The sequence below is a fragment of the Pinus tabuliformis genome, chromosome X, assembly GCF_031772625.1.
Source record: "Pinus tabuliformis cultivar Carrire ecotype Pingquan chromosome X, CPIR1, whole genome shotgun sequence".
Classification (NCBI taxonomy): domain Eukaryota; kingdom Viridiplantae; phylum Streptophyta; class Pinopsida; order Pinales; family Pinaceae; genus Pinus; species Pinus tabuliformis.
Genome location: NC_142308.1, coordinates 253,380,613 through 253,407,621, shown reverse-complemented (window position 1 = coordinate 253,407,621; position 27,009 = coordinate 253,380,613).

Below are 27,009 nucleotides of genomic sequence, written 5' to 3'. Positions count from 1 at the left end.
ACAAAATCAGCGTGGATCCTATCTCATGATCCTGCAAACTTGCTTCTAGGGTTTTGCAGATAATTATTGTACCTGTCAAAAACTTCACAATACCTATCCATATGTCCATAGTTAGCACATAAAAAGCAATAACCATTAAATAAATGTGCATACCTAAATGGTTCATTTGGATGTGATGGTCCTTGATAGTTGTTCCTGTCAATAACTTTACAATCCTTGGCCATATGTCCATAATTAGTGCATGAAAAACAATAACCATTAAATAAATGAACATACGTAGAATATTTTTCATTCTTCTTTGGAGGTAGTGGTGTAGTTTGTTGTGGTCCTTTGTTCTTGATTTCTTTGATCATGTTCTTTGGAGTTGCAACATGCTTCTTTGGCTTTTCACTTTGATCAACTTCCTTATTTGAATCATCTCGCGAAGATGTGGATCTTGTACCTTCATCTACTGGAGCTTTACCATCTTTAATTGCCTTTATTTTTGCTTCTTCATCTGTCTTATCTTGTAAGTGTTATTTTTGTGATCCCTTGAGTTTGTTGATCTCATCACGGGTTGCATCAAGTTTTTCTTGCTTTTGAGAAAGATCTTCTTAAAACTGTCTTTTCAAGATCTTCCTTCTTTTTTCTGCCTCCTCAACCTATAGCTTGAGAAGAGTGGTCTTCTCTACTTCTCTGTTGAGAACCTGTATCTGTTCCTTTTGCTTCTCATTTTCAATCCTGAGCTTGTTTATTTCTACTGAAGATGTTTCTAATTCATTTTTCTTTTTTTCAACAACAGATATGTATCTTTGGTCATATTCCTTCCTTTCAATTTCTGTTTCCTGCATCTGTTGTGTGATCCTGCTAATCTCTGCAAAAGCTGTGTCGAGTTCTTGTTGCTTCTATTGGACTTGTCTCTTGAGGTCTTGTGTCTTTGTATTATTTATTTGTTCCAATTGAGTTCTAAGACTAATAATCATCTTCTCAGACTCTTCATTTTATTTGATGAGTTCATTTGTTGTCTTTAATTCTACTTCCAAAAGTTTTGTCCTTTCCTTTTGACTTTTGAGTTCCTTTATCACCTTGATCACTTGATTTTGAAACTCTATTTTACTCATTTCTCCCATTTCTTCATCATAATCAGAAGGATTCGAATTTTCAATAACATCTTGACCTGATTGATTTGTTGAATAGAGATTATGAAGCTTTTCCCAAAGAGCTTTAGCTGTTGAACATTGACCAACTTTTTTTTTCACAGAATTTGGCAAAACATTCAAAATTACATTCATGGCCTTTGAATTGTACCTTTTAGCTTTGTCGATAGATGTGTCTCCAGAAACAATTGATTCCCATACTCCATGTGCCTGCAAATGTACTTCCATCTTGGATTCCCATATCCAGTAATTATCTGCATCAAAATCAGGGGTTGGTACACAATAGTCACTTTCTTCAAATTTTGTTGTACCTGTACCTTCCTTTGAAATCCTTGTAACCTATTTCTTTGACTTTCCCATCTCTATGCTCTAAAAAATGACTTCCAACGGTTAAGTTGTTACTGAAGGAACCAGGGTCTGATACCAATTGTTGGAAATATTGGTGGGGGGGTGTTGGTGAATCAATATTCCTTAGAAATTAGCACATTTAAATCTTTTCAGAACATTAGTTAATCTTCAATTATTATTAATGTTTATGCAGTAATAACAATAAATAAAAGAACACATTAGACAAAATAATTTTAGGTGGAAAATCCCCTTCGGGTCAAAAACCACCAAACGCTTTTCTAATAAATTCTTTAATCTACAGCCCCAACTGAAATGAAAGCAACAACTTCCCAGAATTCTAGAAAATCATTCTTCTCTAGCTCCCACTGGAAGGATGCCCCAACGCCCTGGTTTATTCAATAGTCAACTGAATTGATGCCCCAACATCCTTGACCAACCTACCACCCTAAAGCGTTCATAGGCTCCAACCTATAGGCGACTTCATGCACTAGCCTAGCACCTCCCTGCCACCCTATAATTACTGAAATGAGACAAGAGTGTGGATTCTCGTACCAAGGACAACAATCCACGATACAATATGATTTACAATGCTTTTGACCGAACACCCAATCACACCATGACCTGCAATCCAACCATGAAATCATCCCAATAGAGGCTCCTTTACCTCCCAATAATGCCTTTGCGACTCTAGGCAGATTGACTCTTTTACAATAAAGACTCTTCCAATGATGACACTTTTACAAATGACTCTTTTACAACTTTACAATGATGACTCTTGGCCTTGACACTTCTTCACAATATATGGATGGTTTTCATGTCCTCAAAGGATGTCCCACTGCAATGCTTCCTTTGATTTGATACTTCGGCTCTTGAATTCTTGCTTGAAGTTGTACTTGAATCTTCTTCTACTTACATGCAAAATTTGCCCAATGAAACCAATCCCAAAACAAAACAAAATATCATTCAACTTACCTCTACCTACAAAACACATGTAAGTGCATAATAATGAATAAATTAAAATTAAAATTACAATGCGTACCTAAAGTGTGTTTGTCACTTTTTTTTTTGACTTGTTGCAGCAGTAGACAAAGACTCCCACTCTTGATATAGGCCTAGACTCTATGCAAGGCTATATCAAAAACTGACCTAAAGATATATACAATAAAAACTGATGACATACCCTAGACCATGTTCTAAGTAAAACAACAAAGACCATACCATCAACTATGACAAGACAAGTAACATAAACTTACAACATCATATAGATTTAGCAGATTTGTTATAGCATCAAATGTGTAGTATCAAGAATAGGACATCTGAAATGTGTTATCAAAACTAACTGTGACATATAAAGACAGAGATACAACCGAGACCCTGTATATACCTACATTGTCCTGCAAAAACATATGTCAGAGATGATACTCAAAATTCAAATGTAAACACTAATCATACATACCTTGTTATAGGAGACTTACCCTCAACTGTTGATGTGTGGTCCTTACTGCAGTGATCCTTGAATGCATGCTTTTTCTTCCCTTCTAGGAGCTCGATATTGAATCTGCTGTATCTATGTAATTTCGGATCTGCAAGGTCTGAAATGTCATCCTGTGTTATCCTTCTGAGTCCTTTTTGCAACACCATAGGTATGATCAATATGGGATTCTTCAAGAAAGATTTATGCCCAATCTCCCACGATTACCTTATTATAGCCTGTTTCAGTAGAGCGAACTTGTACGAAGTGCCACGTGTCACTGTTGCGACTTTCGACCCTTAAAATGCTACTCAACAAACTAAATTCTATACCGTTTCTGTGACTAGTTACAAAATTTGAATCCAATGCTCAGAGAGAAAGTTATGACGATTTTCCCAACGTCCCCTATTTGACATGGAATTCGGGAGCCTGCAAAAACCCTAACATCCTCAGATCATATCTCTGAAAATATAGCGAACCAAGATCTAAAATTCGGTAATGAGGTTCGTCAATATTTTGGCTCAAATGGGGTTTACGTTCAGCTTCTGAAGCTTCGCAGAAAAAAAGGTATAGTGAAAATTCCACGATAACCTATTTTAAGCCACAAAATCCCTACTAGAGGAAGATATGAGGGTCATTATTTATATGAATGTCTTGAGTTGAGAGGGTCCTCAACAAGTGAACGTTGGAGGGATTTTAGGAGAAAAAAAATATTATTAATTATTGACTATTAAATTACCACAACCAATTATGAGTGTCATGCCACAACCCCATAGGGTTTTAGCCCACTAATTAGGGCTACTAACTTCAAACGCAAATAACTCTCAAACCGTGAAGAACTAGGAGACGTACCATATATCAATGGAAACATCTGGACAAGTAGAATGCATCGAGAATATATTTGATGCAAAATAATATGAGTTTTCAAGTCAAAATGCCCTTGCAAGATCTGGGTAGCCCCTGGTGCTGCTTGGATTGACATCAATGACAACCACTGATCAACATGTATTTGTTTAATATTGTAATGTCATGTCATATGGTTGCAGGTAACATGGATCGAGCATGATCAAAAGGGAAAAGATCTCTTCCTCTAAAAAGATGCTAAAAGACTTAAGTCACACTAGATGAAATCAACATGATATGTCCTCATATAAAGTATGAGGTAAGTGATCAAAATTAAATAACTCTGAAAGCCCCTGGGAATGAAAGATGTGAGGATGGAAGAGTCCGTGAATTATGTAACCATGATGAAGGCAATAAACATCTAGAGGATCAAGAAGACTTTATCAGGAAATCTCTCGAAATGATGTAAAGACTCTTATGGAAGTCTGAAAAGATGAAGACCCATGTCAATACATATCATTGGGATATGTTTCAACATGTATACAGGATGTTGATACCTACAAGGAGATGTCACTAGAAAAAGGCCATCGCCAAAAGGTAACTTGTGACTTGTTTTTGGTGTCTGACCTCTTGGAAAAGTCTGGGTATGTGTGCAGGACTATGGTAAGAAGAGTTGTGAAGGATGTCACAACTATGTACCTCGTGATCTAGAGAAATCATTGGTGAAGGAAAGGTGAAGATAGATGGTCCTATGAAGGAAGCCCTAGATGTAAAGCAAAGGAGGATACTTTTTGAGATGACATGATGGAAGAAATTGATGGATGGTTGAAGCCTACATATGAAGAAATTGATGACATCAAAGTCTTGGATCATCAGTCAACTAGAAGACCCTATTATGTAGTGATGATAGAGTTCATGGGTAAGAGGGAGCTCTGGGAGGTTCCTATGAGTAAAGGAACTCAAGCAAGTTTCTAAGTGAAGAGAAACTTGGAACTCGTCCCTGGTTAAGAGGGAGAGTTAGACACCACATTATTGTCTTAAGTTTGGAAGAAATAATAGAGGATTATGTAATCATCTGGCATCTGACACTCCTTGAGGATGTGGTAGGGCATCTAATACAAGAGTGAGCAAGAGGACTGATCTGAATTTGAAACTACTTGAAATTTGTTTGCAAGGTATTCAATTCAGAATTAAACATGTTTAAAAGATTTCCATGTCTTGCAGAAAGAAAACACATGAAATTTTCAGCTGTTCATGACCCATTTAAGCATAGCAGAGTTATTTCCCTTTACTGTTTAACACATTAAAATGAATTTGTTCTGCAAAATAAATCAACCACATATGCAAAAGAAGTTGATAAAGCAGTTCACCCCCTCCAGGGCTACGTCTGCTGGGTCCAAAGCTCCCAACCGGGCTTGTCCTTGTTTTTATTAAATTCTCAAATTGAAAATACAGCTGAAGAGAAGCATCTATAGGAGAAATAGATGGTAGAAATGGATTCAGAACACTTGAATCCTTCATTATTGACTATTGGATCACCTCCAATGGATTCCTGCAACCCTGTACAGTCTTCCCAATACTGGCCCCTAGTGGCTCCTAGAACTTTCACGGCTCCAAAACGTATGAAAATGACCTCTAATGGCTGTAAGACCTGCACCAATGGCTTCAGAAGGTCAAAAATACCCAAAATCAAAAAAAAATCGTCCAAAACCGACTTTCCTAGCCAAAGTTATGACCATTTACTCCTGACTGCCAGTTTGGCCTAACAAAACCCCAGTTAACTTTAGTTACGGCCAGTTAGGCCCGCCAAATATGGCGGGACCGCCAAATTTGGCGCTCCGCCAATTCCGCCGCCAACTGAACTGCAGTCAAATTAAATGCTTGCCTCGGATTGCGTGCTGACCGTTTGGGCTGGCGGTTAGTGCTTAAGCTCCTGGTTCCCCGGCGCTGGTCATATGGAGGGCGGGGCTGGCCCCCTTTGTTTTCCCGCCACTGCAATTTCAAAATTTAAAAATATTTCGCCGCCCATGGATCAGATCAGCCCTTGGTGGCGCGTTGGTAAACCTTTGAACTGGTACAGCAGGGGTCGCGGGTTCGATTCACAATCTGACCCAAAAATTTTGAAACGCAATCCCATATACTGCTGACGTCATCTGGGGGCCACGTGGCAGCCTCCGATTCTGATTGGTTGTTGAAAAGGGAATATTCCCTGGAATATTCCAAGGAATATTCTACAGAATATTCCTTTTTTAAATTTTTTTTTTTAAATTCAAATTTCTAATGTTATTGAGCCAATTATTCTTTTTGCCATATCTTCCTCATACGGCGACCATTTTTTGAACCATTTTCGGCGCCGGAATCGGGAGGACGAGCACTTTCCAATCGTTCAGCTTTGAACCAGTTCTGAGCACTCTAAATTTTGAGCATTTTTACGACACTTAGGACATGAGCACCTGATCACGCCTCCCCATTCGGAAGCTTTTGGACCCCAAAAACCTTCATCTATCTGTTAAAGAGGTGAGGGTACAGCTCCCTCACTCTGTCCACCTCCATCCACTTTGCCTTGTTTGGTTTGCTGCCTTTGAAACCAACCCGAACATAATCTACACTGCCCCTCCTTGAAGTGTGTGTCCTTCTGTCAAGGATTGTATCTTCTTTCAGCTCATCTAAGAATTTTGGCGAGAAATCTTCTATAGATGGCAGTTGAACAGCACTTTCATGATCAGCAATCAAAGGAGGTTCATACAAACGTAAGTTCTCCACATTGACAACATAATACATTTGCATGTAGGAAGGCAAATCTAATTGAAAAGCATTATTTCCAACCTTCTTGAGGATTTTGAATGGACCATAACGAATAGGCTTCAGCTTTTTACCTTCTCCTTGCATCCTTTCCTTACTAATGTACAGCCATACCTCATCCCCTTCTTGAAACTTGTGATCGACTCTATGCTTGTCGTGTCTTTCCTTGTACTTGCCTTGACTCTTCTCAAGCTGTTCTTGAATTTGCTGACGTATTTGCTGAATTCTTTCAATGAATGACCGAGCTTTGTCAATATCACTATGTCCCTCAATGGCAACATCTTTCTCAAGAATGAAATCAAGAGGTGATTTTGGCAAGTAACCAAAACAAGCTTCAAACGGTGAGGTGTTTGTGGAAGAGTACTTGGCACGGTTGTAAGCATGTTGTATGCAGTGCAAATGTTCATCCAAAGCTTGGGATGCTTGCTGCAATAACCTCTCAAGAGGTGCACAATGGTTATGTTCACAACTTCGGTTTGTCCATCTGTTTGCGAATGGAAAGCAGTACTTTTCTTCAACTTTGTGTCCATCATCTCCCATAGGTTGGACCAAAAATTCCCCACAAATCTGGAATCCCTGTCACTAATAATGGAAGTAGGCAAACCAAAGTGAATCCATACATGATGAAAAAATAATTCAGCAGTTTGTTCAGTAGTTATAGTTTTCTTACAAGGCATAAGTATACACATTTTGCTGAAACGATCAACTACTACATATAAATAATCATGCTGCTTTCTAGATTTTGGCAAACCTCCTACAAAATCCATAGAGATGCTCTCCCATGGTCTAGAAGGTACCGGAAAATGAGTATACAAACCAAGCTTCCTATTGCTAGGCTTGCTTGTAGCACATAATGAACAACCTCTTATGAACCTTGCAACAGGTTCTACCATGCGAGGCCAATAGCAATACCTCTGTAGATGTGCAACTGTTTTGCTCACACCAAAATGGCCAGCAATAAGAGAAGAATGAGCTTCTCTTATGACATTTATCCTCTCCCCCTGTGGTATACACAACTTGCCCAAATGAAACAGCAAATTGTTATGCATGTGATAATCATTTTCCTCTACATGATTCCCTTTACTCAAGTTAGCATACACATCTTTAAAGTCATCATCAGATGCATATTGTTCTATGTAACTATCATGTACAATGGAAGCATTCTTAAGTAAAGTAACAGCACCAATAATAGGCCTTGAAAGCATATCAGCAACCTTATTCAAAGTACCTTTCTTATACCTTATTACCAAATGGAACTGTTGCAAGAAGCCCATCCATATGAAGTGTCGTGACTGTTGTAACTTGCTTTGTGATTGCAAGTACTGTAAGGGTTGATGGTCGGTATGTATAACAGTTTCTTTGCCCATCAAGTAGTGTTTCCACTTTTTGACGCTTTGTACCAACGCATACAACTCCTTATCATATGTAGGATAATTTACAACAGCACCATTAAAAGTTTCAGAATGAAAAGCAATAGGCTTACCATGCTGTAGAAGAACTGCACCCATAGCATAATCACTAGCATCAGTTTGTATCTCAAATGGCTGTCTCAAATCCGGTAATGCAAGGACTGGAGCTGAACTAATCTTCTCTTTCAAAGATTCGAAAGCTTTTTGCTGCTTGCCTCCCCATTGGAAAGCATGCTTCACACTTGTCACTGCATGCATAAGAGCTGCTATAGAAGAGAAGTTAGAGATAAACTTCCTCCATTATTGAGCTGCACCCAAAAAACTTCTTACCTCTGTTATGGATTTGGGAGTAGGCCACTTCACAATAGCCTCAATCTTAGCAGGATCAATTCTCAGAGCACCTCCTCCTACTATGTGTCCCAAATAAACCAAAGAAGTCTTTCCAAATTCACACTTTGACATTTTAAGAAATCACTGATTCTTCTTCAAAACATCAAGTACTTTCTTAACATGCATGACATGACCTTCTCTAGACTTGCTGAAAATTAAGATGTCATCTAAGTAGACAATAACGAAATCATCAAGAAAAGGACGCAAGACATCATCCATTACCCGCATGAAAGTTGCAGGTGCATTGCACAAACCAAACGGCATCACAAGCCACTCAAAGAGTCCTTGTTTGGTTTTAAAGGCTGTCTTCCAAATGTCACTTTCTTCAATTCTTACTTGATGATATCCACTACGCAAGTCTAGCTTAGTGAAATATCGAGCATCTTTCAGTTGATCTAGCAAATCATCTATCCTTGGGAGTGGGTAACGATTCTTTACCATTATCTTGTTCAAGGCCCTGAAATCAACACACATACACCAAGTGCCATCTTTCTTTGGAATCAATACAATCGGTGACCCACATGGCGAAGTACTTGGCCTTATGAAACCTTTGTCCAACAAGTCCTTGATTTGCTTCTTTATTTCAGCATTCTCCATAATAGACATGCGGTACATGCCTATGTTTGGAAGAGGACAATCTGGATGCAAATGGATTTCATGCTGAATCTCCCTCTTAAGAGGCAAACCTGTTGGCTCCTGAAACATCTCATGATATGCATCAACTACATCATACAGATCTGATTTAAGTTTTGGATCACAATTGTCAAATGACTCATGATTCACATCAACCTTGGGCTTAATCATAAGAAGAACAAAATTCTTACTTGAATTGACCAGCCTTTTTACCTGTCTTGCATTCACCATCGTTATATTTGTCTTCTTGCGATGAGCTCTAACAATGAACTCCTTGCCATCTTTGAACAGATGATATTTGTTTTCATGGCGATGAAAGATAGCTTTCCTGTCAAACAAGTAAGGACTTCCCAAAACGATTCCTGCTATATCAAAAGGTACCACATCAAGTTCAACTGTGTCAATAAAATGTGCAGTAATTGCAAAGCGCAATGTGCACCTTCTTGAAACTTGTAAATTTGCATCCTTGCAAATCCATCCAAGTGGATATGGCTTCGGATGTGGAATGGTCTCAAGTTTAAGCTGCTTGACCAAGTCCTCTGATATAAGATTTTCTTGTGACCCACTATCAAAAAGTGTGTCAATCTTAGTATGTTTTGAAATCACCCTCACATGAAACAGTTCAATTCTTTCTTCCTCATTAGGAGCTTGTACATGACAGTTTGAGGTACTAGTGTTGGCTTGAGTTTCAATTTCTTTTCCCTTCAAGTTTTTCAAACTCATGGCTACAATTTTGGTTTCATCACCTGAATCTTCCCCTAAATCTTGTGGTGTAGATGTAGTAGCAGCAGTTTTCTGTTTCCCTTTGAATTTGTTAGATTGAGGTCTTTTTTCAGGATGTAATTTCCAACAGTTTTTCTCCTCATGGCCTGGTTTAGAACAGTGTTTACAGATCACTTTCTCACTCTCCTGTTTGACAGATGCATTCTTTTTTCCTTTTCCCTTGGAGATTTTCTCTTTGCTTTTCCCCTTGGGGGGCTTGTTTCTACCCTCTTCAAATGTGTTTTTTCCCCTTGCCTCTAGGGTAGCTTGGACACAAACCTCGTCCAGGCTAGTAGGGTTAAACATCAAGATGGTGTGTCTAAGGTAGCTATGCAAGCCACCAATGTATTTCAGCAAGGTTTCTTGGGTCTGTAAATCTACCCCTAACAAGAGAGCTCTTCTCCTGAATTCTTGGGTGTAGTCTTGGACACTCTGACCCTTAAGTTGTCTGAAATTTTGCCAGTTCATAATGGCTTTCTGCATGTGAGCAAGAGGATAAAACTGTTTTTTAATGGCTAACAGAAATTCAGGCCATGTTAAGGTAACCTTACCAAATTTCTTGATCTCCTCTTTAGTCTTGGCCTCCCACCAGACCAAGGCTGCTCCATCCATTCTCAAAGAAGCCAACTGAATCTTTGTGGCATCATCATGCATATTTTGGATCCTCAAGTAAACTTCCAACTGCCTAATCTAGTTGTCAAGCTTTTCTGCATTCACTTCACCATTAAACATAGGTAATTCGAATTTTACATCAAGCTTCAAAAAAGTACTTTTTCCAGAGGATCTATGCTTATGAACAGAAGAAGACGAGGATGAAGAGGAAGAAGGTGAAGATGGGGGTGGTGGATCACCATTACCTCCATGTCCTTTCTTGGAATGATCATCATCCTTCTTACCTCCTGAAGAGCCCTCTCCTTCATGTGGATGTTTGGACCCTTCACCAGCCAATTTCTCATTTCTTTCTTGGTACAATATCCCCACCATTTCAGTGAGATCCAAGAAAGCATTTCTGAAGACTCTTTCTTCTTCTCTTGGATCTGTCTCTATAGGAATTTCTCCTTCATGTTCAGACATCCTTGAAGCTTCTGCTGAGACTCTTGAGGGTGAAATTGAAGGTGGAGGTGATGGCTCTCTATCCTTCCTTGACTGAGGATTCTCTCGTTCTCTAGTCAACTGTCCTTCCCCTCTTTTAAGTTTCAACCTAGTAAGCATCAATACTTGCAAGACAGTTAGAAGATCTTTGCACAAAAACCCTGAGCTCTGATACCAACTTGATCTGAATTTGAAACTACTTGAAATTTGTTTGCAAGGTATTCAATTCAGAATTAAACATGTTTAAAAGATTTCCATGTCTTGCAAAAAGAAAACACATGAAATTTTCAGCTGTTCATGACCCATTTAAGCATAGCAAAGTTATTTCCTTTTACTGTTTAACACATTAAAATGAATTTGTTCTGCAAAATAAATCAACCACATATGCAAAAGAAGTTGATAAAGCAGTTCACCCCCTCCAGGGCTACGTCTGTTGGGTCCAAAGCTCCCAACCGGGCTTGTCCTTGTTTTTATTAAATGCTCAAATTGAAAATACAGCTGAATAGAAGCATCTACAGGAGAAATAGATGGTAGAAATGGATTCAGAACACTTGAATCCTTCAGGATTGACTATTGGATCACCTCCAATGGATTCCTGCAACCCTGTACAGTCTTCCCAATACTAGCCCCTAGTGTCTCCTAGAACTTTCACGGCTCCAAAACGTATGCAAATGACCTCTGATGGCTGTAAGACCTGCACCAATGGCTTTAAAAGGTCGAAAATACCCAAAATCAAAAAAAAAATCGTCCAAAACTGACTTTCCTAGCCAAAGTTATGACCATTTACTCCTGACTGCCAGTTTGGCCTAACAAAACCCCAGTTAACTTTAGTTACGGCCAGTTAGGCCTGCCAAACATGGCAGGACCGCCAAATTTGGCGCTCCGCCAATTCCGCCACCAACTGCACTACAGTCAAATTAAATGCTTGCCTCGGATTGCATGCTGACCGTTTGGGCTGGCGGTTAATGCTTAAGCTCATGGTTCCCCGGCGTTGGTCATATGGAGGGCGGGGCTGGCCCCCTTTGTTTTCCCGCCACTGCAATTTCAAAATTTAAAAATATTTCTCCGCCCATGGATCAGATCAGCCCTTGGTGGCGCGTTGGTAAACCTTTGAACTGGTACAGCAGGGGTCGCGGGTTCGATTCACAATCTGACCCAAAAATTTTGAAACGCAATCCCATATACTACTGACGTCATCTGGGGGCCACGTGGCAGCCTCCGATTCTGATTGGCTGTTGAAAAGGGAATATTCCCTAGAATATTCCAAGGAATATTTTGTAGAATATTCCTTTTTTAATTTTTTTTTTAAAAATTCAAATTTCTAATGTTATTGAGCCAATTATTCTTTTTGCCATATCTTCCTCATACGACGACCGTTTTTCGAACCGTTTGCTGCGCCGGAATCGGGAGGACGAGCACTTTCCAGTCGTTCAGCTTTGAACCAGTTCTAAGCACTCTAAATTTTGAGCATTTTTACGACACTTAGGACATGAGCACCTGATCAAGGACCAATATTATTAAGGGTTGGGAACCCAAGATGAGAATAGTCCTAGTAGGGCATACTTGGAGAACACCCAGGTGGATATGACCCTAAGAGAGACAATGATGATGTGTGTCTATCAGTCATTGGTCTCGCCAACATTGTGTGCTCTAATCTATTTGAGAGATAGAGTGGTTAGTCAAGGCCTTGCTATATGGAAACAATGTTGGTTGAAATTATGTTATAACAGATGGATAACTAATCCGACTCTTTGCTTATGATAACTCTTGCATTGAGAATGTCCATGTACCAGGCATGTATGAATACATCCCTAGTTAAGAGGGAGTGTTGAAAATAGTGTAACTAGGTTCGGTCTTCATTATCTCAAGTTTTTGCATTAATGTGTTTTTGTATTAAAAGAAATATGTTTTTCTCTAATTAAGATCTCAAGACAAATCATGCAAAAATGAAGAAAGTCATGTATAATTTATTAAATGAAATGAATGTAAGTCCTTATAGATCATCTAGATCAAAGAAATACGCAAATGTGTACCCACATATTTACTCAAGAAAACCGCTCAAAGGAAGACTATGGAAGCCTTCTAGATTCATGTTAGCCAAACTAATTAATCAAAGGGACATGTCGGCCTAATCTAGGCTCACGTCAGCTCAATGGATGAGAGGGAAAGATACAACATTGTACTGATGGAGCTCCTCTCAAAGATGGAAGGATTGACATCAGGACCATAGCACAAATTCCTTTGAAAGCCATCGGGTTCACTATTGCACAGTTGTGTGGTAGTGCAGCTTTTCATTTTCTCACGAAGGCTCAGATGCAAACTATTGTGGATTGTTTTCAAGTTACCATATTTAACTGGAGTGAGGTTATAGTTGCTAATCTGAAGGGGAAACTAACCAGGGTCAGAATGGGAAAACTCAAAAAATTTGGATATGGTGTCTGTGTTATTTCATTTTCTTTCGAACTGATTCCTCTTTTGGATCAACAACTAGTTGTAGAGAGAGGAGGGCCTCGTGACCCTCACATGCTAAAATGGGTTACACTTATGTCACGCCATGGAGGTGGTGAAGGTCTAACAATCAGATGTACTCATGACTTCTTCGAGCGGTTGGAAAATCAGATCATTATGATCGAAGATTTTCCATATGCAGGGATGGATTATAAAGGAGATCCATCCATGCCACTACCACCTGGGATGCAGGTGGGGTGCTATAGGTAAAATTTCACATTTTGGTTAATTTTTGAAATTTTTCATATTTTATTATTTTTGGCATCCAAAACTGATTATATGAAATGATCATGCATATGTGGCTCCTGTGATACCAGTTGGATTATGTAGATATTATTGGCGTGGTGAGCATCCATTTTCTCCCATAGTACAAAACCTGGAGGCAGCAGAGACACTGACAAAGATAGATAAAAACCTTGAGAGGTTGACTTTGGACATCCCAGATGTCGCGATAGATTATTTGCCTCTCTGCTACTAGAGGCATACTGCAAGGGTTCCTGGACCTATTAGTTGTTTTGTACAATGAGTGGCATGTGTTATTGTATGCTACCATGATCATCATCATGTGTAGTGACTAGTCTGAGGGCTATATTTTTTTATTTTTGATGATGTATCAGCATGTTTGGAAAATAAAGGCTGCGGGGCCTCATGTATTTGGATGACATTTTTTGTAAAAGCCACACTACTTATAGACTTTTATCTAATGAAAGCTATTATTTTTGTCTATCTTGTACAATATATGAATGAATATTGCATTGATTTCTTTACAAATCTTTTACAAGTGCAAATTTAACACATAAGCTAATGCATCTGTTAATGTGTTTAAATTTCTCGTAATGTGTTGATACTCAATATAATCAAATTCCCCTTCCAAGAGAGGAACCCGCAAAAGCATCCTTAATGTGGAAGAACTTCTAATTGAATAAAAACCATTCAAATGTAATACCACGAGTTGTGAATCTAAACTAACGATCAACTGATGAATGCCAAATGCAATGGCATTAGTTAATATCTCAATCGCTACACTATATTCTGCAATATTGTTCGTTGTTCGATCGAGGCATATCCCATGAATAGAAACTAACTCATCTGTGGATGAATAAAATACCCAGGTTGTAGAAGACAAATTTCGAGTACTACGACTAGTGCCATCAGTGAAGCCAATGTAAGTCTAAGGGAATGTTGACATCTGCAAATCAAGTGTAACACAAGATGAGCAGGAGAAGTAGATGAAAATTGCAAAAACTACTAAAAAATGTAGCACATAAACTATGGTACAATAATATACAAATTTTTCACCGAACAATCTAAGCATAATATCTCTTTAGGTAAAGACCATTTATGGGCTTTCCCAAAGGAATTTTGTCATAATCAACTAGTTCATAGGCCCCTTTTTCCAGTGCACATTTTACAATATAAGGGCCATGCCACATAGGCTCGAATTTACCAACACCTAACTTATCATGCTCTTGATCATAGACCAAGACTAAATCACCTTCTACATACGAACAAGGTTTGACATTTTGATCATATTATGCTTTAACTCGTTTCTTTTGGGCCTCGCTAGCTAATGCAACATCACAGTGAGTCTCATCGAGACATGATAAGTACAAGAAACTTTCTTCTTCAACAAAAATGGTTGGTAATAATTCAATTTCTAGTTTCAAAGACAGTATCTCGCATTCAATCGGTAAGACTTCTTCCATGCCATAAACAAGCTGGAAATGAGTAAAACTAGTTGAATTTTTTGTTGTGGTACGATATGCCCACAAGGCTGGATAAAGCATTAGATGCCAATCTCATTTATGAGTCTCGATAATATGTTTAATCATGGTGGAAAAAACCTTGTTAACGACTTCCACTTGTCCATTTTCCTGTGGGTAATAAGGAGTAGAATTGTCATAATGTAGGCCTAGCTTCGTGGTAAGATTGGTCATCATATAGTTTCAAATATGGCTACTATGGTCCATGACAATAGCTTGTGGAACTCCGAACCAAGAAATTACATGATTGAACAGAAAAATGGATGGTGTTTCACTGTCATCCTTATATGTAGGCATCACCTCGGCCCATTTTGTAAAATAATCTACTGCAACAATAATGTACCCATGCCCCCTGGCCAAGTGAGGGTTACATGTAACAAAATTAGTGCCCCATTTAGTGAAAGGACTGATAGCAATGATTGGGTGAATAGGAGTTGGATGTGCACGCACTTTTCGATCATAAATTTGACAATTATGGCATTTTCAGACTGCAGTTATAGAGTCTTTGAACATAGAAGGCCAGAAATACCCTACACACAAGATATTTTGAGCAATGGAAAACCCTGACATGTGACCGCCACAAGCTCCAGAATGGTAGTCGTTTAATTCATTTTCAGCTTCCTCGTGAGTTAAAATTTGTCGAAAAATAGAATCAACACCACAACGATAAAGTGTATCACCAACAATATTATATATTTGGAATTGAGACGGGATACAACAAAAATTAATTCGACTCATTTTTGGTCGAAATTTATGGGTCTGAAGATAAATGTTGATATATCCATATCGTCTAGAAGAGAATCTTCTACCACTTTTTTGGTTTCAGTACAGGGAAAGTCACACAATACTTCATCAAATACCAATGATTTCTTAGATTGTATTTAATGAATCGAATTCTTGTAGGATGACTATCCATTTGGAATACTTGCCTCCCAGCAATCATCTGGTAAGAATGTAAACCGTGGGGTTACAATTAGAAATTGTACTAGTTTTGTGGAATAAAATGTAGTGACGGAAATGTTGGATAGCTTGAACAGACGCCAAGGCCAACTTCTCCACATGTGCATATTTTGATTCAGTTTTGGTCAAATTATGACTTAAGTAATATATCACATGTTCTTCATTTGATTCGTCTTCCTAAACTAGAACCATGCCAATGGTGGCATCGGATGCAACTAAGTAAAAAAAACATTCTCGGTGATAATCAGGAGGATGAAATAGCGGTGTATGGGTCAACGCATATTTAAGTGCATCAAAGTCCTTTTGAGCCACTTCATCCCAGATAAATGAGATTCTCTTTTTCAAAAGTCGAGTAAAACCTTTAGTAAACTCGGTGTAGTTCTGGATAAATCGATGTAGAAAGTTTGCTTTCCCTTGAAAACTTTTCAGTTAGTGAAGATTGGAAGGAGGAGGCAGATTCAGAATAGCCTCAACCTTTAACGAATCGACACGAATGCCTTCCTTTGAGATGACAAATCCTAACAAACGACTAGATTGCACACAAAAAACACACTTATGTGTATTCAAGTGAATATTGTAATGACGAGATCTGATAAAGATTTCTCTCAAATGCATTAGATGGTCTTCCCGTCTTAGTGAATGAGCTAGAAATTCATCCAAATAAGGTTATACAATAGGCTTGATATCGTGAAATGCATAAGACATTGCCCATTAAAAAGTTGCACCACTGTTCTTCAAACAAAATGGGGTTTTCGATAGGCAAAAGTCCCCCATGGGCAGAATGTAGTTTTTTGTTGATCAACTAGGAGTATGTTGATTTGATTATAGTCAAAAAAATTGTCCATAAATGAAAACATTTCATTTCCGGCACATTCGTCAATAATTTGATCGATATAGGGAGTAGGATAATTGTGTTTTGGACAAGATTTATTGATGTCCCTGTAATCAATGCATACTCTAATGGTTCCATGCTTCTTGTTTAAAAGGTACGATATTGGATACCCAATCAGTTAAGCGAATCGGGTAGACGAAACTTGCTTTGAGAAGTTTCTCGACCTCAGCTTTAATCGCAATAGCTTTTCGTGGATGCACCAGACATAATCATTGTTAGATAGGTTTGGCATCTAGGTAAGTCTTAATTTCATGTATTACAATGCTTGGGTCAATTCCTAGCATTTCCTCATAGGACCAGGAAAAAATGTCACGAAATTCTTGAAATAAGGCCTTATATGTTCAAATTTATTAGATTGAGCATGATGTACCTATGTGAATATTTTCAACAATTCTTGTTTTAACTAAGATGTCAATAGTAGTCATTGCAGATATATTGCCCAAATTCCTTTTTGTTGGGTTGTGTTATATTCTTTCCACAAATAACCTACACAGTGTACCGGGGGGTTAGAGGGGGGGCGGAGCCCCCCCTTCATTGCGTAGATTGCGTAGCGGGGGGGTCACAGGGGGGGCAGCAGCCCCCCCTGTCGGGGGGGTTTGAGGAGGGCGGGTAGCCCCCTCTACGGGGTTTAGGGCAGCGCCCCAGGAAAATGTTTTTTTGGACCCTATATTAGGTTGGGCGAACCTACCTATGGTTTTCAGTCCATGGTTTTGGACATGATGGTTTTCGGTCCATGGTATTGGATACTTCGGCATGTATAAATATGTATTGTAACATTGAAAGGATAATAATGAAAAATCAAGCTGGTAGTCCCGGTTTTGGGATCCAAGGGAAAATCTCTGTGTATATGTGTTTTATGTGTTATGCTCACGCATTGTTTATTTTCTGTGTTTTAGAATTCGTATGCAAGTAATTGTTGTATAGGTTTAAAACCTACATTTGGTATCAGAGTTGTTTTGGCTTCAAGGGGACGCCTTTGTTACTGAGGGGTTTCACTCGGGCCTGTGGTAGACCCTATTCAGTGGGAGATCTGCGGGATCAATTCTGGTGGTGAATAAAGATGGTGATCAGTGGAAAGATAGAGATTGATAAATTTAATGGTCAGAGTTTTGAGTTATGGAAACTCAATATGGAGGATCTGTTGGTGGATAAAGATCAGTGGATTGTGGTAGATCCAGGTACTAAACCAACGGGACTGTATGATGAAGAATGGAAGAAGTTGGATTGGAAGGCAAAGATCACAATACGATTGTGTGTCTCAGATTCAGTATTGTTGAATGTATCAGGGGAAGCTACGGCAAAGGCTTTGTGGGACAAGTTAGGGACTTTGTACCAATATAAGTCTCTGGTGAATAAATTGTTCCTACGGAAAAAGTTGTATAGCTTGAGGATGAAAGATGGAGACTCAATGACAGAGCATCTGAATGCATTTAATATTGTGGTAATTCAGTTATTATCTATTGATATTAAAATTTGAGATGAAAATAAGTGCATCAGTTTGTTGTGTTCTCTACCAGATTCGTGGAACAGTCTGGTTATTGCAATAGGTAGCAATGCAACTTCCTTGCAGTTTTATGAAATAGTCTCATCCTTGTTGGTGGAGGAGATGAGACGGACAAATATGGAGAGCCAGAATGGTGATGCCTTGTCTGTACGAGGACGGTCCCAGAATAGAAACAAAAATAAGTCATCGAGTGGGAGATCTAAATCTAGAGGGAGATCTAAATCTCCCTGAAAACCTGTAAAGCTGGTGTGCTGGAAATGCAGAAAGGAAGGGCAGGGACTATAAATTTAAAGCTCCTGACGAAGGAAATGGATCTGATGATGCTTCTTCTACAGAGGCAAAAACCACCTTAGATGAAGGTGGGGATGTGTACTTGGCTTCTTCAAGTACACATGTAGATCATGAGGCATGGTTGATTGACTCAGGTGCACCCTTTCACTTCACTCCCCATAGAGAGTGGTTCTATGAGTATGATAAATACGATTGTGGTGATGTCTTCTTAGGGGATGATAGGAAGGCTAGAATCATTGGTCGCGGAAAAGTAAAGTTGAATTTGCAAGGTGGAAGGGTTAGAACACTTCTGGGTGTTTTGCATATTCCTACATTAGCCAGAAATCTGATTTATGTAAGCAAGTTAGATGATGCAAGTGTAAAAATAGTGTTTGAGAAGGATACCTGCAAGATGGTTTGAGGAGCACTAGTATTGATGCGGGGAGTTCGGATTGGAACTCTATACAAGCTGCAAGGTAGCACTGTTGTTGATGGGTGTAACAGTTTTGTGGTTCCTAAAAGTGGAGCAGAAAATCTAGTGGTCTCTGGAGAGAAGACCATGCTGTGGCATCAAGGGCTTGGACATATTCGAGAGAAGGGCCTTTGAATACTTCATGGTAAAGGTATGGTAGAAGGTATGAGTAATAGCTCTCTAGATTTTGATTTCTGTGAAAATTGTGTATATGGGAAGCAGAATCAGGTGAGTTTCCCCTCGGGTGGTAAGAGGGCGAAACAGATTTTAGAGCTTGTGCACAGTGGTGTTTGGACCTGTGAAGGTTCCATCACTGGGTAAGTATGTGTACTATGTATCATTTATAGATGACTTCTCAAGGAATACATGGATGTATTTCCTTAAGAATAAATCTGAAGTCTTTGACAGGTTTAAATAATTTAAGGCTCCGGTGGAAAACCAGACAGAGAAGAAGATAAAGGTGCTGAGGACAGATAACGGTGGAGAGTTTTGTAGTAAGGAATTTGAAGAATTCTGTAAGAAGTGTGGCATAGTATGGCAGAAGACTACTCCATATACACCTCAACAAAATGGAGTTGCAAAAAGAATGAAAAATATGTTGATGGAAAGGGCAAGAATCATGCTCAGTGGTTCCAAGTTAGGACAGAAATTCTGGGCAGAGGCGTTGGAGACAGCATGTTCCCTGGTCAATAGATCACCTTCATCAATGTTGGAGGATAAGACTCCATAAGAGGTATGGACTGGTAAGAAACCCTCTCCTTCACATCTAAGGGTATTTGGACGTGATGCATATGTACATGTTCCAAAGGAGAAACGAACCAAGTTGGATAGTAAATCTGAAAAGTGCATCTTTATTAGGTCTAAGGATGGTTTAAAGGGTTATAAGCTTTGGAACCCAGTAACAAGGAAAGTTGTGTACAGCCAAGATGTGTTTTTCAAAGAGCTGAAAGATATTACTAAACATGAATTCCAACCAAAGGAACCTGAGAAGATAGAGTTTGAACTAAAGGAGGAAGAATCAGACTCTACAGCAGAGGAGGAATCAGAAGATGAAGAGCCACAAACTCCGGGTGTAAGAAGATCAGTTCGAGAAAGAAGGCAACCAGAAAGGTATAGTCCATCTGATTTCTGTTCAAATTTTGCTTTATCTATCACTGATGATGATCCCGGAACTATGAAGGAAGCAGTAGATTTAGAGGATGGAAAACTCTAGAAAGAGGCCATGGTTGATGAAATGGCATCTTTGCACAAAAATGAGGCTTGGGATCTGGTGGAGTTGTCGACTGGAAGGAAACCTATTGGCAGCAAATGGATGTTCAAGAAAAAGACAAATGCAGAAGGAAAGGTGGAGAAATACAAAGCTCAGTTGGTAGCAAAAGGTTATTCCTAGGTGCCAGGAATTAATTTTGGTGATATTTTTTCTCCTATTGCCAAGGTAACTTCTATTAGATTACTTTTATCTATTGTTGCTACTTTTGATTTTGAGGTAGAACAAATGGATGTGAAGATAGCATTTCTACACGGGGATCTAGAAGAGGAGATCTACATGAAGCAACCTGAAGGCTTTGCGGTGAAGGGTAAGAAAGAACTGGTATGCAAGTTAAAGAAGTCTCTGTATGGGTTAAAACAGTCACCAAGGATGTTGTATCAAAAATTTGATACATTTATACGGGGACTTGGCTTCACTAGAAGCAAAGAAGATCACTCTGTATATTTTAAATTAATTGGTGACCGTGTTATTTATCTAATCTTGTATGTGGATGATATGCTGCTGGATGGAAATGACAAAGAAATTATCCAGGATTTGAAGACCCAATTGTCCTCCAAATTCGACATGAAAGATCTTGGTGCTGCAAACTATATTTTGGGCATGGAAATTAAAAGAGATCGGGAAAAGAGGAAGCTCTGGTTAAACCAGAGGAAGTATGTTGAGACAATACTATAGAGTTTTAATATGTAGGATAGTAAACCGGTGAAGGTTCCTATTCTTGTAGGTGTAAAGCTACCTGTTGAACAGTGTCCCAAGACACAAGAAGAGGAAGAGGATATGTCCCGTGTTCCATATGCAAGTGAAGTCAGTAGCCTGATGTATGCAATGGTCTGTACTAGACCAAACATTGCACATGCAGTGGGAGTATTGAGCAGGTTTATGTCAAATCCAAGGAAGGAGCATTGGACAGTAGTGAAGTGGGTTTTCAGGTAATTGAGTGGCACTAGTGATTATGGTTTGTGCTACCAAGGAAGACCAGGATTGGACAAAATCTTGGATATCCATGGCTTTGTTGATGCAGACTTGGCTGGAGATTTGGATCAGAGAAGATCTACAAGTGGGTATGTTTTTAACCGATTTGGAGGTGCAGTCAGTTGGATGAGTAATAAAGAATCTATAGTGGCACTATCAACTACAGAGGCAGAATACATGGCAACCACTCATGCAAGCAAGGAAGCAGTTTGGTTGCAGAGATTGTGTTCAAGTATGGGGTTAGTACAGGGAGCTATAAGGATATATTTTGACAGCCAAAGTGCAATTTTCTTGGCAAAGAACCCTGCTTATCATTCAAAGACAAAGCACATTGATGTTCAGTATCACTTTGTGAGGGATATGATAGAAGACAAAAAGGTGTTGCTGGTAAAGGTGGACACTTTGAAGAATATTACAAATGCATTGACAAAATCTATGAGCTCTGAGAAGTTCTCTTGGTGTAGGGAAACAATGGGCGTTTTCAGGGCTGGAAAAATGACTAAGCTCTCATGTGGCCCCCTGTGAAAAGAAAACAACAAGTGGGAGAATGTTGGGTTGTGTTATATTCTTTCCATGAATAACCTACGAGTGTACTGAGGGGTTAGAGGGGGGGGGCGGAGCCCCCCCTTCATTGCACCAATTGTGCAGCGGGGGGGTCACAGGGGGGGCAGTAGCCCCCCCTATCCCAAGGGTTTGAGGGGGGTGGGTAGCCCCCTCTACAGGGTCCAAGGTAGCGCCTTGAGAAAAAAAAAATTGGACCCTATATTAGGTTGGGGGACCTACCTATGGTTTTCGATCCATGGTTTTGGACGCGATGGTTTTCAGTCCATGGTATTGGATGCTTTGGCAGGTATAAACATGTATTGTAACATTGAAAGGATAATAATGAAAAATCAAGCTGGTAGTCCCAGTTTTTGGATCCAGGGGAAAATCTCTGTGTATATGTGTTTTATGTGTTATGCTCTCGCATTGTTTATTTTCTGTGTTTTAGAATTTGTATGCAGGTAATTTATGTACAGGTTCAAAACCTACACTTTTGGACTCATTTTGAAAAACTGAAATGGGTGATTCTGGACTACCTACTATCTCCAGTGAAAACATAGTTGAAAAATCATTCTTGATTTTATCAAGGTCAGGTAGAAAAGATGAAATATGATGGTAATCATTCAAAGGCATTTCATCCAAATTCATGACCTCCATGATACTTTCGTCGGTTCGAAACGAATAATCGAAAGGATCAGAGATTGAAACTAGTTCTAACCAAGGTAAAGGAGAATAATCATCATTGATCGTATCCACTCGATCAATATCAGAAGATGAACTGTCAAAAAATGATTATACTTCCTGATAAGCAAATTCAAAAGGGCTCAAAGGAATCTCATTGCCATAGGAGGCTAATTCAGACTCTAAAGTCATTATCCACGAATCAGAATATTCCATAGTGTTTGATATAATCATGTTAACCTTAGAAAAATTAGAAGGAAAATTTGGTGGAGTCATCGCAAATGTTCCCATCACTGATGTGTCTTTGAGTAAACCAACACCATTATCCTCATAATGAGTATTTGTTTTTCCGACAAAAGGTATGTTACCTGTAGAGTTAGGGTCTGAAGTGTAGTAAGAGAACTGGTCTACTTTGACAATTTTCCCTTTGTGAGGAAATTGTATCATTCAAAACAGCAATTAGACCACTGTTGACATAGCGTAGGTCCAACTTTGACCAAGCAAAAGGTTGTAATCGAGTTGAGCATCAAGAACTTCAACATCAATCACGACCATTTTTCCTTCTAGCTCTATGGGAAAATCATTCAGGATCCCATAACGATGAAAACATCTTCCATCAAAGGCTTTCAAAGTGGTATGTGATTGATTGATGATTGGAGAACCTAAATCTTTCCAACAAGCAATCGACATAATTCATGTAGAATCTCTTTCGTCAACAACTGTATGAAATACTTGTCTAGTTTTAACAAAAACTAGAATCTGGAAAGCCAATTGATGAGGGAGTCTCGGGATATGACTCTCAAGATCAAAGATAATTAAGTTAGAATCATGTGGATCAATATCTCTTATGGCTTACAATAAAATCTTTCATTGTGTCGAGCATTTTTGCAACACCTCCAGAGTTGACATTGTGGAAGGAGACATAGCCAAGTCTTCAACAATGTTGTAATTTTGTGCATCTCTAGCATGCGGGTTGAAAGTTGATTTCCAAAGCACACCTTTGGGAGGTGGTCGGATCATCATGTTAGGATTCAGTTTCTCAATCTGTAATGGTTCAGAAGGAGAAGGAGGAATTGAATTGGAAGGTTAACCAAATGAACTAGCCTCATTGCCATTGTTAACGGGATGGTTAGACTCGTAATCCTTTGATCTCATAGCTACTATAACTTCTTGTGAAGACATCATCATGATATCTTGCAATTCTGAAGAGGAAGATGTGTTATGAGAAACCATTTTTCTATCTTGAGAAGAAAATGGATCCTTCAAAACAGTTGGAGTTGGAGAACCTTTAATGAATTTGGAAACCTCTGCCCTATGTGGGCATTCCTTCGTATAGTGATCCTCATTGTAAATAAGGCAAGGATAGCGAGGTTTTCATTTTTCATCTATAAGCGTAGCATTAGCAAGTTTCTCTTTTGAAGAATTATTTTGTTTCAATTTACCTTTCCCCTTCCTTTTACCTCTAGTTCATTTTGTCTCGCTGGTAGATGATTCTACGGCATTAATCTCGGAAATAGTTTCTAGAGAAAGGCTTTCGGGTGGTGTATCTTCTATGGCCAAAGTCTGAGTAATTTTAGAATTTTTTCCCCTTAGACTGTTAGCTAATAGAACCTATAATACCATCAGTGACACTAAACCCTGTAGGAGAAATATTGATTGGTTCACCCCTATGGGGTGGTAAATTTAGGATTTCTTGTATAAAGTATCAGATTGAGTGTACACTAAGTCTACGTACTGGGCATGAGAAATTACCTTCTCTTCCATGATGACACCTCCTTTGGCAACATCCTCCATGGAAACATGAAGAAGTGACTTCGTAAACCATCCAGTTAAAATCTTATCTGGAATAAAAAGCTTGACTAAGTGATTTCTACGTCTCCATTCATGGATATGATCAGAAATGTGAGTCGATTTTGATTGTTTTAAAGAAGTCAATAGTTCAGTACCAATATCATAATAGATCGGTAACTAAAAGTGGGTTAAAAAATGTATTTCCAGGGATTTAAAATTATGGAAAGAAGTGCGAGGTAGCTCAATGTACTATTTGGCTGTCAAACTAGTTAAAGTTCATTGGAAAAGGCGAATACAGATGGAATCATCGATTAAAGAATTTGAGACACACCAAAGATGATATGTCATCACATGATTGGATGGGTATTCTCCCGATTTGACTTCAAATTTGTGTATGTCACTTGGTAACTTGGTAGGAATCATAGGCCAATAAGGATAATAATAAATAGGATCATTGGTTAACCGAGATAAATCTGGTAAATCTAGGGTTGTAGTAAACGGAAACTTTTAATTAGGGTCTTGCGGTAACGATTGATACCTTGAAGGTTAAGACCAACCCCTAGAGGTGGATACCCAAGATATCTTGGAATATACTGTGTAGCAGGAATTTTAATTCCACCAGGGTAACCAGAGTGAAACATACTTGGTTGAGATTGAACATGGACTTGATAAGTATGACCGGGGTATGGTTGACTCCGAAAAGCTTTATCTTGACCCATTTGACCTAAGTAATACTGCCCCTGTACAAGTTGAACTTGCAAAGGTTGACTTGAACAAATTGACTTTGAACAGGTTGACTTTGAATAAATTCACCTTGAAAATGTGGGTTTTGGAAATTTTGACCTTGGAAAGGTGGACTTTGAAAAATGTGTCCTTGAAAAGGTGGAACCTGGTAAGCTTGACCTTGAAAATGAGTTTGCACTGTTCCTACAATGGGTTGTCTGATAGGAATATGTGGTATAGATTGGACGATAGGAACATTTTGAGAAGTAGAAGTCTGTGAGATTGCCTAAGTAGTATGAGGAACATATTTTTGAGGGGTTACTGAACGAGTCGTTTGTGATACTCCTGGAATAGGTATCTGAGGAGAACTTGGAACCAACTATGAAACAGGAGTTTGAATAGGGTATGTGGTGAACTCTGAATATCGTTAAATCAGTTGCTAAACAATTGTTTGAGGAATTCCTTGGATAGGTTGTTGGCCAATTGTTTGAGAAATCCCCTAAACATGTTGTTGGATAGGTACGACAATACCTAGAATAGTTATTTGAGGAATAGTTTGTCCAATAAGCTGAACAGGTTGATAAAGTGGCACTTGTGGAGCAACTGGACCATACTGTTAAGCATAAACAGGATCCAAAATAGTGTTCGTCCCAACATAAGGAGTACCAAGTAAATGTTGATTTATAGCAGATTGACCTAGGTCAAGTTGAGGTATCTAACCATAAGTTTTGGTAACAGGTTAACATCTAGCAATAGGTTGTTCTCCAGGTGGAGGATAAGGTGGTTTTCCCCCAGGCTAGTAATAAACACCAGTCAGGGTTACTTGAGGGTTACTTGAATTACCAAAAACCATGTGAATTTGTTGGTTTGATGCTGCAAGCGCTTCAGGCATGGAGCTCATCCTCTAAATAGTAGATGTAGATAAACCATATGACCAAGTAGAAGGTTTGGAGGGAGAAGCAGCTCCTAAAAAGTTCCTAGTAAGTGACTGGTATACAGGAGGAACTGATGGACCACCATACAATAGTGATTCCAGAGAGATAGTAAACATAAATGAATCAATAGGTTCACTCCCAATAGGAATTTCTGACATAGTTCTTTCTGGTGAATAAAAAGGAATGCGTGGTAGTGACAAATTCTAACCTAAAAAACTCAAAGTGGTAGAATACCAAGGGTCAGGTTGGAAAGGAGAGAAAGGAACTCTTGGGTCAAAATTTTCACTACCGGTAAATGGAGAATGAGGTGTTTTTGTCTCTTTGGTAACGTCTTCAATGCTAATTAACCCAAGAGGTAATTCAGTCGTAACTATCAGCTTCCTTCTAGGTGAAGGTGGCTCAGGAGTAGGAGCTAAAACAGACGAAGGTGATTCAAGTTGAGAAACTTCAGACTCAAGATGTTCTACCTCTGGTTTGATTAGTTCAGTATATGAAACTTCACTAGTGTCAGATTCAGTGAGAACTACTTCAATAATCTTTGGACCAGAGTAAACTAAGCCTAATTCTATTTCTTGCATTGGATTTACTGCGGTTTCTACTATCTCAGATTTTAAAATTGTTGATGTTTTCAGTTCTTCTGAGGCTTTTGATCCTGTCAACATTGACTTTTCAGTTTTTATCTTTTCCAATTGACTAGGTGTGAAAATTTCTAACACGAAATTCTACTACAGTAACTGATTTATTTATCCTACTTATTTTCCACAATAGGTTATTTACAAAACCCTTTAGTAAACATCAAAGTAAATTCTACTGCATTTTTCACATAATAGCATAGATAA